Source organism: Tenrec ecaudatus, chromosome 2, assembly GCF_050624435.1.
Source record: "Tenrec ecaudatus isolate mTenEca1 chromosome 2, mTenEca1.hap1, whole genome shotgun sequence".
In the NCBI taxonomy this organism is placed as follows: domain Eukaryota; kingdom Metazoa; phylum Chordata; class Mammalia; order Afrosoricida; family Tenrecidae; genus Tenrec; species Tenrec ecaudatus.
Window position 1 is genome coordinate 204,108,300 of NC_134531.1, and position 16,618 is coordinate 204,124,917.

A 16,618-nucleotide genomic window follows, 5' to 3' on the forward strand; every position below is an offset into this window, starting at 1 on the left:
TTAGATCCTAATGTTGGTAACCTTAATGATATACAGGTTAGTATCCATAAATCAAATACTTAAATAAAAGATTATTTATATATATCTATCATGCCAATATGATTTATATAATAAAGCCTAAGAGTATGGATATTGAAAGCAGGAATTAAATTAGATATAATCCATTAACTTCACATATGCATTTGTAAACATGCGTCATTGGAATGATTCATATTTTTGAGTTTGATCTTTGACTGCTTTCATGCCCCTGTTGTTTTCTTTGCATCCCTAGCATCACGCACACAAAATATCTCCTATAAAATACACCTGGGGGACTCATCTGTCCTTTGTGTTCCCCAGGTCCCTTAAGTGCAACACACTTTTCATCTCTCTTGTTCCTCACCGTCCTCTCCTGGGTGTTCCTGAAACAATTTAAGGCCAATATCCAAGCCTCTGGGTTGCAACTCTTAAGTCTAAAGTCCTGTTTCTTCCTTAGAGCAATCCTGGGATCAAAATGTTTTCAGAGAAAATGCTCACAGCCATATAGAATCTGTGGTGATTGGAGGGTTCAAGTCCTACATGGAGGCAAAATCGCTGTCACAGGAAAAGGAGCAACTGCAGAGTTTTCATACCAGTTTTACAGACATTAATACAGAATCATCATGTAAGTAATACCAATTATCCTGTTTTATGTAAGATGTACTCCCTTTAAAAGTAAAATAAAAAAGCTTTTTATCCATCCTAAATTTACTGAATAAGTGGCTAAACATATAATATTTATCTTAAAATGCATTTCAAGTTCCAAATATTTTTTTCATTTAAGTGCTTTTTCAGAAAGATTACTGCAAGTGTCAGCCAGTTTTGTCATACAGAGTTAAACGAAAGCTCCCTTAAAGGAAAGAAAATTTGGTTAGGTGCATTCAAAAAGACCACACACACACACACACACACACACACACACACACACACACACACACACGGGCGCGCAAGCAAACAGGTGGAGTCCTGGTGGTTAAATGAATGATACTAAGAGATGGGTAAGTAGTTTAAAACTATAATCTATTCAGTGTGAGAAAGATGGTGTAGTCTGCTCTCTTAAGTATTACAGCCTGGAAACTACAATGGATCACTATAAATTGAGATCAAATAAGCAACAATGGATTTGTTTTTATTTAACATATTTTTAAAATTTATAAACCATTTTCGGACAAAATGACAAAATTAATACACAGATGAGTAAAATAACATGCTACATACCTATTGTCATTAGCTACATGGAGAAGTGCACACCCAATAATTGTGGCTGCAGAATCTTTGCTTCTGACCTCTACATTTAGCCTTGCCTAATGCACCCTAAATTTTAAGTAAACTTTAATAGATTTTATTTACATTTGCATATTCAGTAACTACTGATATAGCTACTTGTCAAAATGTTGTATATACATTATATCAATTACACTTTGTAAATAGCCAAGGTATTCCACACAATACTATCTCCTTTTAATTAAATGTGAACTTGAGTCGCAGAAATTTAGGCAAAGTGCACAAAGGAATTAACCCATTACATAGCAGATTCAAATTAAACGTTTCTTTTTTTCAAATTGTTGTTGCTCTTTGTGTGTTTCTCTTCCAAGGTAGCTATCCCAGCCCTTTGACCTACATTACACTGAATCTCATGGTCTTCATAAGGTGCTCTTGAGTCCATTCTGACTCATAGGGACCCAGTGCATAGCGGAATATAACATTGCCTGGCCCTGTGACATCCTCACAATTATTCCTATAGCTTTCCCCTTTTTCCACCCAAAAGATCTTGCTCAAACTTTAATCGGAGTATCTAATGCAAAATTAAGAAATGTTCTGAAAATAAATCAGACTAATGCTTTAAAAATCAAAGTTTTCCAGAACGACTTTCAAATATGCCTTATCATATCAACCATTCAGCTCAGAGCATGACATTCATCTTTCTGGGAATCTCTTGCTTTTTGCTTCCTAGGTTAGCATTATTTAAAGCACTTTGAAGGAACCCTGGTGATGGAGTGGGTATGGGTTGGGTTGTGGTCCACATGGTATGCAGTTCAAAACCACCCGCAGCTCCATGGAATAGAGACTGGGCTTTCTCCTCCTGTAAACAGTTAGTCTCAGAAACCCGGAGGGGGTTCTCTATGAGTCAACATCTAATTGATGACAGTGAGTTTGCTTTGGTTTTCTAGTTATATGAAGTAAGCTGGGACTGGCTGGAAACTTCATTGTTGGTGCTTTAGCCAGTGGATATGACCCCAGAACGCAACAAAACGGACTTGTACTGAAGAGCAGCTCCTTCACCCCTTCTCATAGTCAATGAATCCTTATCAGTACAGTACTGTGTGTTATTGCATCATTGCCACTTGGAATTAGAAATGTTCAATCTGCTTAGAAATCTATTTTCAGCAGCCTTACTTCCGTGGGTGTGATTACAGCATCCGGCTTGCACTTGAAGTCGGCGACAAGGAGATGATCAATCAGACAGCTGTCATTGAGTTTCTTCTCATGGGCTTTTCCAGTGACCCAGAAATGCAAATCCTGCATGGTGTCTTGTTCCTAGTGGCTTACTTGGCAGCCCTGATAGGAAATGGGCTCATCATCATCCTCATTACTTGCTATAGACGGCTTCACACTCCCATGTACTTCTTCCTGAAGAATTTGTCATTTGTAGATGCCTGCTACATCTCTGTCACTGTCCCTAAATTTATTCTGAACTCTCTGTTGCACAAAAGCTCAATATCCTTTTTGGGGTGTGTCTTTCAAGTATTTTTTTTCGTGGTTTTTGCTTCAGCCGAAGTGGCCATTCTCACCATAATGTCCTATGACCGCTATGTGGCCATCTGCCGCCCGTTGCACTATGAGATCATCATGAACAGAAGAGCCTGTGGGCACATGGTGGTGGCTTCCTATGTCAGTTGTGGGATCTCTGGAGTGATGCACACTGCAGCAACATTCTCCATAACTTTCAGTGACAACAAAATTCACCAGTTTTTCTGTGACATTCCACAAATCATTTTAATTTCAGATTCAAAGAAAAACATAGCGGAAATTGGAATCATTACATTTATTTTAGGTATCATACTAGTTTGCTTTGTATTTATTTTTTATTCCTATGTCCATATTTTCTCCACTGTTCAAAGGACCTCTTCTTTAGAGGGTAGAACCAAAGCCCTATCCACCTGTATCCCACATCTGGTTGTTGTGACCCTGTTTATTCTAACTGCTTCTTTGGGCTACCTAAAGCCACCATCTGACTTGAAGTCACTTCTTGATCTCATTTTAGCAGTGTTTTATACTGTGCTTCCTCCTACATTAAATCCCATTATATACAGCCTTAGAAACAAAGACATAAAATCAGCTCTGTGGCAGATGCTTGATTTGAAAATATTTAAATCATATTAATGAGATTTGGAAGGCTTAAGGAGAAATGTTTCTTCAATTCCAAGGTACATTTTCTTTCACATTTTAATTAATAACACACAAATGTTTCTCAAAATTGATGTAGTGTTTAAGCAAGGTGGAATGGAATTGGTGATATACTTGTCATTACATAATGTTTGTGAGAGATATGAATAAAACTAAGACCAGTGATATAATATATGAGAATCATTTTTACTTCTATCAAATAAATATTTTGGGGGTGATTTTGGATCACTTTATAAATAAAAATTATTTTATAATATTAAGAAAACTGTACCAAATACTTTTCCTATTTGAAAATTCAACTTAAGAGCCTAGTAACACATTATGTTTCTTTTAAATAAGTAAGAGATATATTCTTTAATGTTACATCAGAAATTCCTTTTATAGAAAAAACACAGATTATTTTATCATCTGGGCAAAAAATAATGCTGCTGCAAAATCATACCCAAATGAAAATTTAGTTAAGCATTAGTTAATTTTGCCCATTATAGATTCTGAATGGTGAGAAATATTTTATTGCTATTTTACTGGATGGCAGACGGAAGCACTTCAACATCTATCTATTTATCTATCTACCTATATATCCATCTATGTATGTATCTATCTATGTATGCATTTATCTATGTATGTATGTATGTATGTATGCATGTATGTATCTATCTATCTATCTATCTATTTATGTTGGCCAACTGCTCCATCCCCCTGGAAAGTGCTTTCTAATATAACATTACCATTTTTTCCTATAAGTTGTGACTATGAAAATATATATAACACATTTACCAAAATGTTAAATGCACACATACATATGCACAGAGAATGAATCTCTAAGGGGCAAAATATATATATATATATATATATATATATATATATATATATATATATATATATATATATATATAATGGGTAATAGCCCCAAACTAGATGGGGGGAAAGAAAGAAAGAAAAAGGACCACAAATGATACCTAGTGGGAAAATTTTTAGCTTGGCAATAGTAATTAAATGAACAAAAACCTGGATACACAAAGGAAGTGACATGTTACAGATTGGGAAGGTATAAAGAACGTTTGAAGAAATGTAGATATCTTCCATTGCTGATCTGAGGGTTCAATATAGGGGTGTTTTTATTTGGTGATATTTCATACCATAAGTTCATGCTATAAGAAATAATATATACTAATTACATCATATTTCATTTAATAATACTCTAATTTCCTTTCAGATTTAATTTTTAATTCATACACACTGATTTTATTCTTTATTGCAAAATGTAACCCTATAGTCACTGATATATAAGACCAAATGGATGATAATTGATTTTTCTAAAGATAACAATATAATGGGGCAGGGAAACTTGCATGTAGGTGTGTATATGTTTGAGGACTAAATTGCACCTGATCCAAGTATTTCCAATTACTTCATATGCCTGTGATACTTGGACACTGATTAAGGGAGATTGAAGAAGATTTGATGCATTTGAATTATTGCACTTCCAAAGAATATAGTGATAGCAGCAAGGGGTTCAAAGATAATAATTGTGAGGATGGTGGGAGACAGGGTGGTCTTGTGTTCTATTATACAGAGAGTAACTGTGAATTGGAGTGGACTCAATGGCACCTAACAACAACAATACCTGTTCATGTAATATCATTCTGGAATAGGGCCTTCTGTTTTATATCAGAGCAGGATTTACTACACTTCTAACACATGTGAGTGGAAAAAAGAGAAAATAAGATGTCAAACATAGCATGAATGAGATTCCAGAGCACATGCAGGTCACCAAGGAGTCCAGGAACAGAAGCTAAAGAGACAAGGCCCCTCTCCCAGATATGATAAAGAGAGCCTTTCTCTATAGTCAGTGTCCTTAATTCAAATTTCCAACCCATGAAAAAATGTATTTATCTTCCTAAACGTCACCTATTTTTTGTTTTTGTGTTTTAGCAACACCAAGTATTTGGTAAGAGTTAATTACAAAGAAAAAAACCTAAAACTTATGTTGATGCATTTATAAATGCAAATAAAAGTGGACAACTTAAAAAGATTTCCCTAATACTGCAAAGGGAAAGGATAATTAGAAAAATAGATTTTACATCAATTAAATAAACTAAATCCATAATTAAGAAAGACTGTTAAATAAGTGCCAGATTCAGTTAAATGTCACTTGTGAATTCTTCAGATTATTTAACGAAAAAGTTATGTCCTCTACACTTTTCTAACCAGCTGCCATCGAGTCAATATCTGGAGGCATAATCAACACCAGCGGTGGGAGTGGCGACACCAGGAGGGAAGGGCATGTAGAAAGGGAGAACTGATCTCAGAGATCTATGTGTAACCTCCTCTCTGGGAGATTGGCAAGGGGGAGGCGGGTGAGGGGAGACGCCGGGGAGTGTAAGATAAGATATAATAATTATTTATAAACTATCAAGGGACCAGGGGTGGGATCGGGGAGGGAGGGGGATGGGGGGAAAAAAGGGAAACCGAGGTGATTCCAGGAACCCAATTGGAAGGTGAATTATGAGAGTGACGAGTGCAATGAATGTATAAGGGTGCTTTGCTCAATTGATGTATGTGCAGATTGTGATGAGCCTTATGAGCCCCAATAAAAAGATTTAAAAAAAAATAGTGATCTTCTAAGACAGAGTAGAACTGCTCTACAGGGTTTCAAGGTTGTACATCTTTATGGGAGAGATTCCCTCATCCTTCTCCCTTGCATTTATAAGCACAACGTGTAACTCACTGTACTATAATGGCTCCTTACATACTTTTCTAGGGACTGTATCTAATACTGGTAAATAATATTATGTATTCACCCTTCATATTTTGATTAATGTCTCAATAGCTGCCATATTGTATACATAAGGAACATTTTAAGAATTTCATAATATATGAAAGTATGTATTTAAAATATATGTATTTAAGCACTATAGTTATTTGATTCAAAGGTGAAAAACCCACATTACATTTAATGTACATTTCCATCATGAGTAGACTTTATACTCATAACTTAACACCAGCCAGAAAATTAATATAAAGGAGTTTAAAATATTCTAGGAAAAATTCTATTATCTGTTCTATTCAAATGCTAGCTATTCTAAAATCCTATTCAATTTCCCCACAAGTTTTTAAATACTATCCTGCAAAGGATGTCGTAAATAACATAGGTCCATTCTTTTCAAAGTCCACTGGGAACTTTTTTTTTTTAATTTATCACCAAGTGATGAAAGCTAACTCAAATGAAAGAAATTTTAGAACATTATAGAAATTTAACTCCATGTTTCAGAATATAGAAAAAGGAAATAGTACATTCGTGAAATCACTTGCGATCCTGCAAGAATTGTGAACCTTATAAGAGACAAAAATACCAGAGTAATAACACAACATCTCAAAGATAAATGACACTTAGGGACAAATAGATTAAGGAATAAACTCCAACCAAGATATAGCAGAAACAACGTTGAAGTTATCATTCCTAAAACAAAGACATACAGATTGCATTTGTCCATGGGGCTCTTTGTTGACGATGCTTGAAAAGTTGAATTTCATCTTTATCATTCACTATATGGAAATACTAATAATTCCCATGGCCTCATTCTTCCCAAACAGAAAAGGATTCATACTTATCACATTTTTCTATCGGGTTCTTGTAGCCGTTTCTGAAACATTGTCTAGCTGCAGTTAATATTCTTATTTCTCATCATTTGAAAATCAACTCACAATAGAGGTATAAAAAATAGAGGAAGACATATGCATCAACACTAGAATAAGCTCATCGATAGAAAATGTATTCTGCAACTAAATTTTTCTGCAAAAGCCATTTGATAGTCTTGCCATATTTTAATGACTAGGTTATATAACTAATATTTTGTTGTTAGCTGTCAGTGTGACAACTGCATACTACCAGAACTTATGTACACCGAAAGAAAACGTTCCCAAGTCTGAGGCCAGCTTCACAATCACCAGCACTGGTGAGCTCCTTAGGATGGCTATTTTGCCAGTCCTTCTCACAGGTTCTAGCCAGTCTTCTTTGGTAAGCTACGTCACTAAAAAAATAAATAAATAAATTCCATCTAGACATTTATTTTGCCCCATGACATGTCCAAAATAAATGAGTCAAAAACTGTTGTTCATAACTAATTAAATTTCAATATTATAATTTATTACTTGAATATATAAATAAATGCAATTATGTTCATCCTTGGAGTGATACATATTGTCTTATGATGAAACTGAAAATACACTGAGGGTAAAAGTGGGATTGAACATTAATGTGCAGCTAGCACAATTAGTATAGTGGCTCAAGATCATTGGACATCTGGGAGATAGATGCAAATGACATTATGGCAGCCAAGTCGGAAACACAAAAGTGTCGCACTCCAGCCAGCGGGGAGCTGCCTGAAACCCAGGGAATGACGACTTACAAGACACAAGACTGAGTCAGGAGGGAAAGGAGAGAGGCTCAGGAGAGAGAAGACCTCTCTGAGTGTCTCTGCTGACTGGGTTCATTAACCCGCTAAGGGAAGTTTCCAATGCAGGAACTATACTAAGGCACAACAACGTCAGGCCCACGATGTTTTCAAATTACCAAAACATTCTCACATTGGTACACATATTCTAACCTAAGGGAGAATTTGCTTTCAACAAGGAATCTCCTTTGCACTCAGTGTTTGTGTCAAGTTCCTAGCACAATCAAAGAGCTACCCATGCAAAGTTTAATCAAAGTCTTTACACAAGGAACCCTTCCAGAGGGAACAAGGTAGTATTTCCCTACAGAAAATTGCAGATGCTGTGAAGAGAATGGAAACTTCATATGCTTCTGATGGAACTGTGACTATAGACCCAAATTGTGGAAAGCAATATAGCTCTCCCTTAAAACACTGGGAGTAGAAATGTCATACGATCCTTGCTGGGTATACACTCTAAACAAGCTTACATCGTAGTACAAGCAGACATACATGCCCGTGATCCGCACAGCACTGTTCACAAGAGCAAGGAATGAAAATAACCTAAATGGCCATCAGTAGAAGGTTGCATAAAGAAACTTTGGTACATACAGGCAAGGAGTACTAGTCATTGCTAAAAATCAGTAATTCTATGAAGAATATCATAGAATGGATGGACCTGGAGAACATCATGTCGAATGAAATTAGTCCATCACTATTGTATGAAACCACCGTTATATGGAAAAGACCAAGACAATGACTTTCATACCCAAGACAATGCATTTTGGAGGTCAGCAAGGGGGTGGAAAGCAAGAAAGAAAAGATAAAGCAATGGACTAGAGGGGTGGCCAGTGTTCACTTGAGTGGAATGGATGATGCATTTACCAGTGGAAAAGCAATCAAGGAAAGCGAGGTCAGGTTCACTACCCATTGTTCGGGAAGTGGTTTGAACTGCTGAATGCAGTTGATGGTCTGAAATGTAACTGCCCAATTTAATCCAAAAAAATAAATACAAATAAAAAGAGAAGCACATGCCATAAATCAAAAGAAAGCACAAAAATAATTAAAAAGAATAAATCTCACTTAAGTATAAGAACATCAAAATAAAGTATTGAACAACCAAAACATAATAGAAAATAATAATATCAACGCTACACTACGGTCTCTTATGCGAAAGAAGCTATTCTTTGAATTTGACAGGCTTGAATTTTGACTTCACTATACAATGCAGGTGAACATGAGGTGTTAACCATTACCTCTATGGCCCTAATCTTTTCAACTGGAAAATAATAATAGTCTGTGTGTCATTGAGATGTAACAGCAATTCTTGCAAAAGAACATAGATGCAATTATTAGCTTGATTTTCTATCATGTTAAAGGGAAAACATACTAGAATTATAACATATAACAAGAAAAACAAGCACCTGGATTTCAGCAAGAGAATATTATTTTATACTACCAAATTAATGGTTTTAACAAACCCATTTTATAGGATTTCAATATATTCTAAAATTACATGGAAAACAATGTTAAGAATCTGGCAGAAAAACTTAATATTTGCAAGTGCAATATTTAAAAGTATAAGATTACATTGTTTCCCCACAGCATGTAATTTTTCTATGAGATTCAAGGCGTATGTGCCCTGAGTGCAGATATAAGCATAGGTGACACTCTTCAGTGGATTTCACACACTGGAAATGTTCAAATACACTTATAAATATATCTAAGAATAGTGGCTGGAAATTATTTATAAGAACTTAGCATTAAATTTTACTTATGAAAATTAACATATATAACATATTTCCATAAAATCAATGCCATGAATTTCTTCTGTGACTTTAAATGTTTTAGCTTGATATCTGAGTTTTAATTATTTGAACTCTTTGACATATCCTAGCTTGATCCTCTACTTTTGCTAAACCTCCTTCTCACACCAAGCATTACAAAATATTATCTTTCTCATTAGAGACTCACATATGCTAATCTCTAGCCTGTATTCTCAAGGTTCCTGAATTTTCACCCCCCTCTTGTACTCTCTTGTCCCACTGTTGCCTCTCTTGGGTGTTCTAGAGACAATTATGTGTAGATGTAACAGCCTCTGTGTTAGTCTGGGTACTTTAGAGAAACAAATCCACAGAAATTTATGTATAAGAGAGAGTTTTATATAAAGGATAAGAATGCATCAAGAAAACATTCCAACCCAGTGCTGCCCAAACCCACAAGTCCAACATTAACCTATTAACCCATATGTCCAACAACAATCCACAAAGTCCTCCTCCATCTCACAAAACAGATGCAATGATGCCAACTGCAGGAGGAAAACTAAATCAGTGAATATGTAAACATCTCAGCGCTGGCAGGGGTCTCCACGCAGATGCTCCAGCATCTAGGTCTGCATCTGGGTGGGTCCTTGTGACTTCTCAGAGATATCTTGCAGGAGGTGAGCCTTCCCAGCTAAAATTGGCTACAGCAGCTGCACCCTGGTCCGACCATCAGAAAGCAAAAGACCCGAGAACTAGGAAGTTGAGGCTCACTGAGCCATTTATCCCTCCACCCTTCAATTAATTGGCCAGGCTGGCACAATAAACTAACTAACTTAGCCTCTGAATTGTAACTTTTAAGCCCAGTATTTTATTTCTTAGAGCAGTTTTGAAGAACTCTACTCAGAGATGAGAGTTATGTCGTCTTAGTTTCTGCTGCTGTAATTCTGTTGCTATATTTTAAAAATAATAAATACCAGGTAGAAAGAGAATCTGTGCATATTAATGAATTAATTCAAGTCCTATGGGAAGGTGCACTGCATTTAAAAAGGAAATGGAGTAATGGGTCCTTTCAAGTCCAAATTATAAATAGATCAATACATTATCACTATGTAGGTAACATCTATTAACAGCTTTTGAAGGTAAATATGTATGCTTTATATATGCATAAAAATAGTTTTTAAATCATTAATTTACTAAGTGTTTTCATAGCTAAATAGGTACTGAGTTTCACATCGAAATCTATGTTAGGGTTTGGAAAGCCTCAAAAGAAACTAATACTTGATTCAAACTTAAGATTATTGTGTCTGAAATTTTAGAAAAACTTAATATTTTCCCAGATTAAGGAGAAAAGAATACCAGAATCAGAAAAATAATTTTGAAGATTAAAGACACATGCACAAAAATAAATACATGTATGTATACAGAATTACATGCACACACAAAATAAACATACACAAATATAAAGTCATTTCGCCAAATGTTATTCATTTCACTGAAACACAAATAGTACAGTTTTTTTTATCTTGCCTAACCATAAATTATTAAACATCTAACATATCTTCAGTAACTGAAAAAACTCAGGGTCCTCTAGTTATTTGTGGACTCATAGCGGCCTATAGGACAGAGTGGAATTGCTCCATTTTTTCTGAGACAGGAACAGTTTCTGGAGTAGAAAGCTTTGTCTTACTCTCAAGGCATGACTGGTGGTTTTGAACTGCCAACCTTGTGTGCAGCTGAACAGGGAACCACTATTCTATCAAGACTCCTATTTTCAGTAAAGTTCATACAAAGCAAAACCTATTTTCTTATAGTGGATGTCAGAAGAGACTGAAACTTGTTCTTAATCACAGAGTCACTAAGCAAATGGAAGCGCTGATGAAGCAACAAAGAGGTGAACCACTTGTCTGTCCGCTTGTCTTTCTGTTTTGGCTGTGTGTTGATGTGATGCTGTAAGATATGGCACTGGTGTTTCAAATGGCAGCAGGATCATGCAACGTGAACAGGTTTCAGAGGGGATCCATACTGAGAACAGACTACAAGGGGAAAAGTGCTTGTCCACTTTGGAAGAGGCAGCAACTGAAAACCATATGCATAAACACTGAAGCATCGTCAGATACTAATGACCTAATGAATGGAAATAGAACATTGCCATAGATAGTGCTAGGGGGTGGGCCACTTGGGTCCAAAGGCACACAAAATGTGACTGAGGAGTGGCAGCCTGCTCAAAGTAGGTGCATCATGGAGATGTGAATGAAGTAAAGGCTGTGAGAATAGCACCTTTGGGATCTTTATTTATTTATAGGGAACAACTCAAAGTAAGAATAAACAGTTGCAAACATCAAGTAATTATCAGAACTTGAAATGTACAAAGTATGAATTTAGGAAAATTAGAAGTCATCAAAAGTGAAATGGAACTCATAAAGATACATATCCTAGGTGCTAGTGCACTGAAATTAACAGATATGGGCCATTTTGAATCAGACAATCATTTGATCACTATGCCAGAAATGACACATCAAGACAAATGGGATGTCAGTTAATGTCAAAAAGCACATTTCAAGATTTATGTTGAAGTCCAATGCTGTTGTGAGATTTTACCCATCAGCTTCAATGGAAACTGATCAATAGAATTATTCTTCAATTTATACACAAATCACTAAAGCTCGTGTTGAAGAAACTGAAGAATTTTACTAACATCTTCAGTATGAAATTGATCAAACATGCAATCAAAGTGGATGGAAAATTATTGGCAGTTGGAATGCAAAGTTGGAAACAAAGATGAAGGAGCAGTAGCTGAAAAATATAGTCTACTTAATGAAGATAGGATAAAAATTTTCAAGACTGATGACTTCATAGGAAGTATCTTTTTTTCAACAACACAAATAGACACTATACACCTGGACTTCTCCAGATGAAATTTTAGAATAAGTCATGGAAAATATCAATATTAGCAGCCAAAATCAGGCTAGGTGATGACTGTGGACCAAATTATCAATTGCTCAAATATAGTGTTCAGGTTAGATAGAAGAAAATTAAAATAAGTCTACTAGAAGTCAAAATATGACCTTTAATATAGCTTACCTGAAAATTGCGAATATCTCAAGAAGAGATTTGTTGCACTGAACACTAATGACAGAATATCTGAAGAACTGGACAGATGTCAAGAATAGCGTTCATGAAGACAGTAAAAAAAGTCTTTTAAAATGGAAAATAAAAAAATCAAAGCTGATATCAGAAGAAGCTCTGAAACTTGCTCTTAATCAGAGATAGCCAAAGCACACATAAAGGGGGACGAGCAACAGAAAAGTGGGTGAAGGGTGACAGGGGATTATGTAAGATATGAAAATTATCTATAAGTTATCAAGGGTTTGCAAGGGAGGGAGCATTGGGGAGGGAGGGAGAACATGAAGAACTGATATCAAGGCTTCAAGTAGAAAGAAAATGCTTTGAAAATGATGATGGTAACATATGTACAAATGTTCTTGACACAATGGATTGTGATAAGAGATGTAAGAGCCCCCAATAAAAGTATTTAATAAAAAAATGAATGGTTGAAATCAAAGAGCGGAACAAAAAATTCTAAGAGAAGCTCAAGGAAACAAGGTAAGATGTTACAATGAAATATGTCAAAACCTAGAGTTAGAAAGCCAAGAAGGAATAAAATGCTCAGCATAGCTTAAACTAAAAAGACTCAAGGAAAAAAAAACATAAGCCTTTAGATTCTATGGAAAAATATTGAATGATTTAGGAAACATCAAGAGAGGATAGATAGAACACATAGCCAGTGTACCAAAAAGAACTAGTCAACATTCCACAATTTTCAAATGTAGCATATAAACGTGAACCATTGATGCTGAAGGGAGAAATCTACGATGCACTGAAAATGGTAGCTTTCAAGGCTCCAGGAATCGATGAAATATCAATCAACATGTTGTGGCAAGCTGACAAAACACTTGAAGAACTGGTTCATCATCTATGCCAGGAAATTTGGAAAAAGAGCTACTTGGTCATGGACAGAAAGAGATGAATATTTGGACTCATTCCAAAGAAAAGTGACCCAAGCAAATACTCTAAATATAGATTGATATCATTGATCACATGCAAGTAAACTTTTGCTGAATATTATCCTACAACAGCTGCTACAGAATGTTGACAGAGACCTGGTAAAGTTTTAGGCTGGATCAGGAAAGGATGTGAATTAAGGGATATCTTTGATGATGTCATATGGACCTTATCTGAAAGCACAGAAATCCAGGATGATGCTTTCCTGAAATTCAACTGTGTGGACCATAACAGACCACTGAAAGCCTTAAGAAGTAAGGGATTCCCAACACACTTCAATGTGTTCCTTTGGAAGTGTACATAGATCCAGGGGAAGTTATATGAACAGAACAAGGAAATACTGCATGGTTTAAAATCAGGAAAAGGGTGCGCCAGGGTTGCATCCTTAACCCTTACTTATTCAATTGTATGCTCAGCAAATCATCGAAGAAGCGGGATTATTTGAAGAAGAATATGGCATCAGGATGCGAGGGAGGCTTTTTAACAAATTGCAATATGCAGGTGACACAAATTTGCTTGCTGAACTTGAAAATTTGAAGGATTTATTAGTGAAGATCAAGGATTGTAGCATTCAGTATGGATCACAACTCTATGTAATGAAGACCAAAATTCTCACAATTAGACAAATAGATAACATCATGGCAAATGGAGAACTGTTTGAAGTTGTTAAGGAATTCTTTTGCTAAGATTCACAATCAATGTCCAAGAAAGCAGCAGTGGAGAGCAAACAATGGTTGCGTTGGGTAAATATGCTGCACAGCCCCTCCTTAGAGAGTTGAAAAGCAGGGAAATTACTTTTAGGACTAAGGTGCACCTGAACCAAGACATAGTATTTTCAGTCATCCTAAATGCATATGAAAGTTGAATTTTGTATAAGGAACATTGGAAAAGAATCAATGCATACGAATGATGGGGCTTCCAAAAATAATTGAAAGTATCCTGTACTGCCAAAAGAACAAACAAATTGGTCTTGGGGATAGTCGGAATGCTCCATAGAGGTAAGGATGGTGAGACTTCATCCCATGTACTTTGGACATGTTATCAGGAGCGCTGCATCTCTTTCAAGAATCATCTATGGTGTATCAAAAGTTCATAACTCTTTATGACTGCTATTCAAGAGTCTATACATACCACATTTCCTTATCCATTCATTTGTTAATGAGCACTTGCCTATTTCCACATTTGGGTTATTGTGAATACTGGTATATATCAATATATCTACATTTCTTCTTTCATTGGTCTTGAGTGTACATTCATAGGAGTAAATTTGCTTAGTCATATAGTTTAACTATTTGAGGAATTGCCAAAGAGTTCTCCACAGATATGGCACTATTTTAAAATCTTGTAAACCATGGGGCAGGTCAAAACGTCCTTACTTCTTCACCAATACCCGTTGTTTTTGGTTGCTTTAGTACAACCCATATTAGTGATCTCTCCTTGGGGTTGGGATTACCTTTGCTCCAATTATTAGCACAAGAAACCCTGGGGCAGAGTGGGTCAAACACTGGGCTATGAGCTCAGCCTTTTAAATTTACCAGAAAAAGAAACAAACTCCACAAAAAAGCTACGGTTCTTTGCTTCCATGGCTGATAGGGCTCGGCAAGGGAGGCTGGGGACACGGGGATCTAATGACAAGGAGTACAAGAGGAAAATATGCTGAAACGGATTGTGGTGATGATTGCACCAATCTTCTTAATATAATTGAATGATTAGATTGTTATGGATCATATGGAAAGTATATCCCAATAAAAATATAATTTAAAAAGTATCGTAAAATTCCATAGAGAACTGTTGCATATTCTATGGAATTGTTACAAGTCAGAAAAAGCACAGTGGCAGTGGGTAGAGTGACTAACGACATTAGGAATTTTGTAAGGGCGCCTTGATCATGTGTATATCTTACTTGATAAAATGTCTACTTAATGCATTTTCTCATATTTAAATTGGTTTGATTGCCTTGTTATTTTAAGTGGTGTTATTTATATGTTTTGGAAATTAAATTTTAACATAAAGTTTTCCAAAAAAATTCCCAATACATAGGTTATCCCTTCTGTTTATAAAGTCCATGGATGAACAAAATTTCTCATTTTGATGAAAAGTGTTCTAATTTGTCTTTCTTGTTTATGTTTTTGATGCCATGTTCAAGAAGTTATTGTCAAAAATTAGGTCTTAAAATGTTACCCTTTTGTTATATTCAAAACACTCCATAGTTTTAGTTCTTCCCTTTGTTTGTTTTTAATCCATTTCAGTAAGTGTGTGTGTGATGTGTAGTATGGGAACAGTTGGTGATGGAATTCCATATATTTCAACACCATTTGCTAAAGAGACCATTTGTTCTTTCCCCACTGGATGAACTTAGTACAAAATTTGAAAATCAGATTATCATACACGAATTGTTTTATTACTGGAATAGCAATTCTATTCCATTTAATATGACTATGTCTCTATGATCATATGTCTATGTGTTTGTATGGGTTATCATATCTATAATGATACCAGTCCCAAAGTATGCCTGATTTTACTGACTATACTCACTACATCAAACTTATAAACATAGCAGAGTAAAGTATCCAGCCTGCTATGTGACTACTTCAAAAATAATCTCGTAACCTGCTCAGAATTGTGAATAGAGTAATTTTAAAAGATATGTGTCATTAATATTTACATTTGTGAAGCAACAAAGCCAACATGAAAGAAGCACGTGAGTTTGTGAGATCACAAGGTGATGAAGGGATCAGTTATCAGACATCAAAGAACAAATAAATCAAATCATTGTGAATGAGGGGGAGTTCAAATTGGGGACCCAAAGCCCATCTGTAGGCAACTGGACATCCCCTTATAGAAGGGTCTTAGGAGGAGATGAGCTAGTCAGGGTGCAGTGTAGCAACAATGAAACATACAATTTTCCTCTAGTTCCTAAATTCTTCCCCTGCC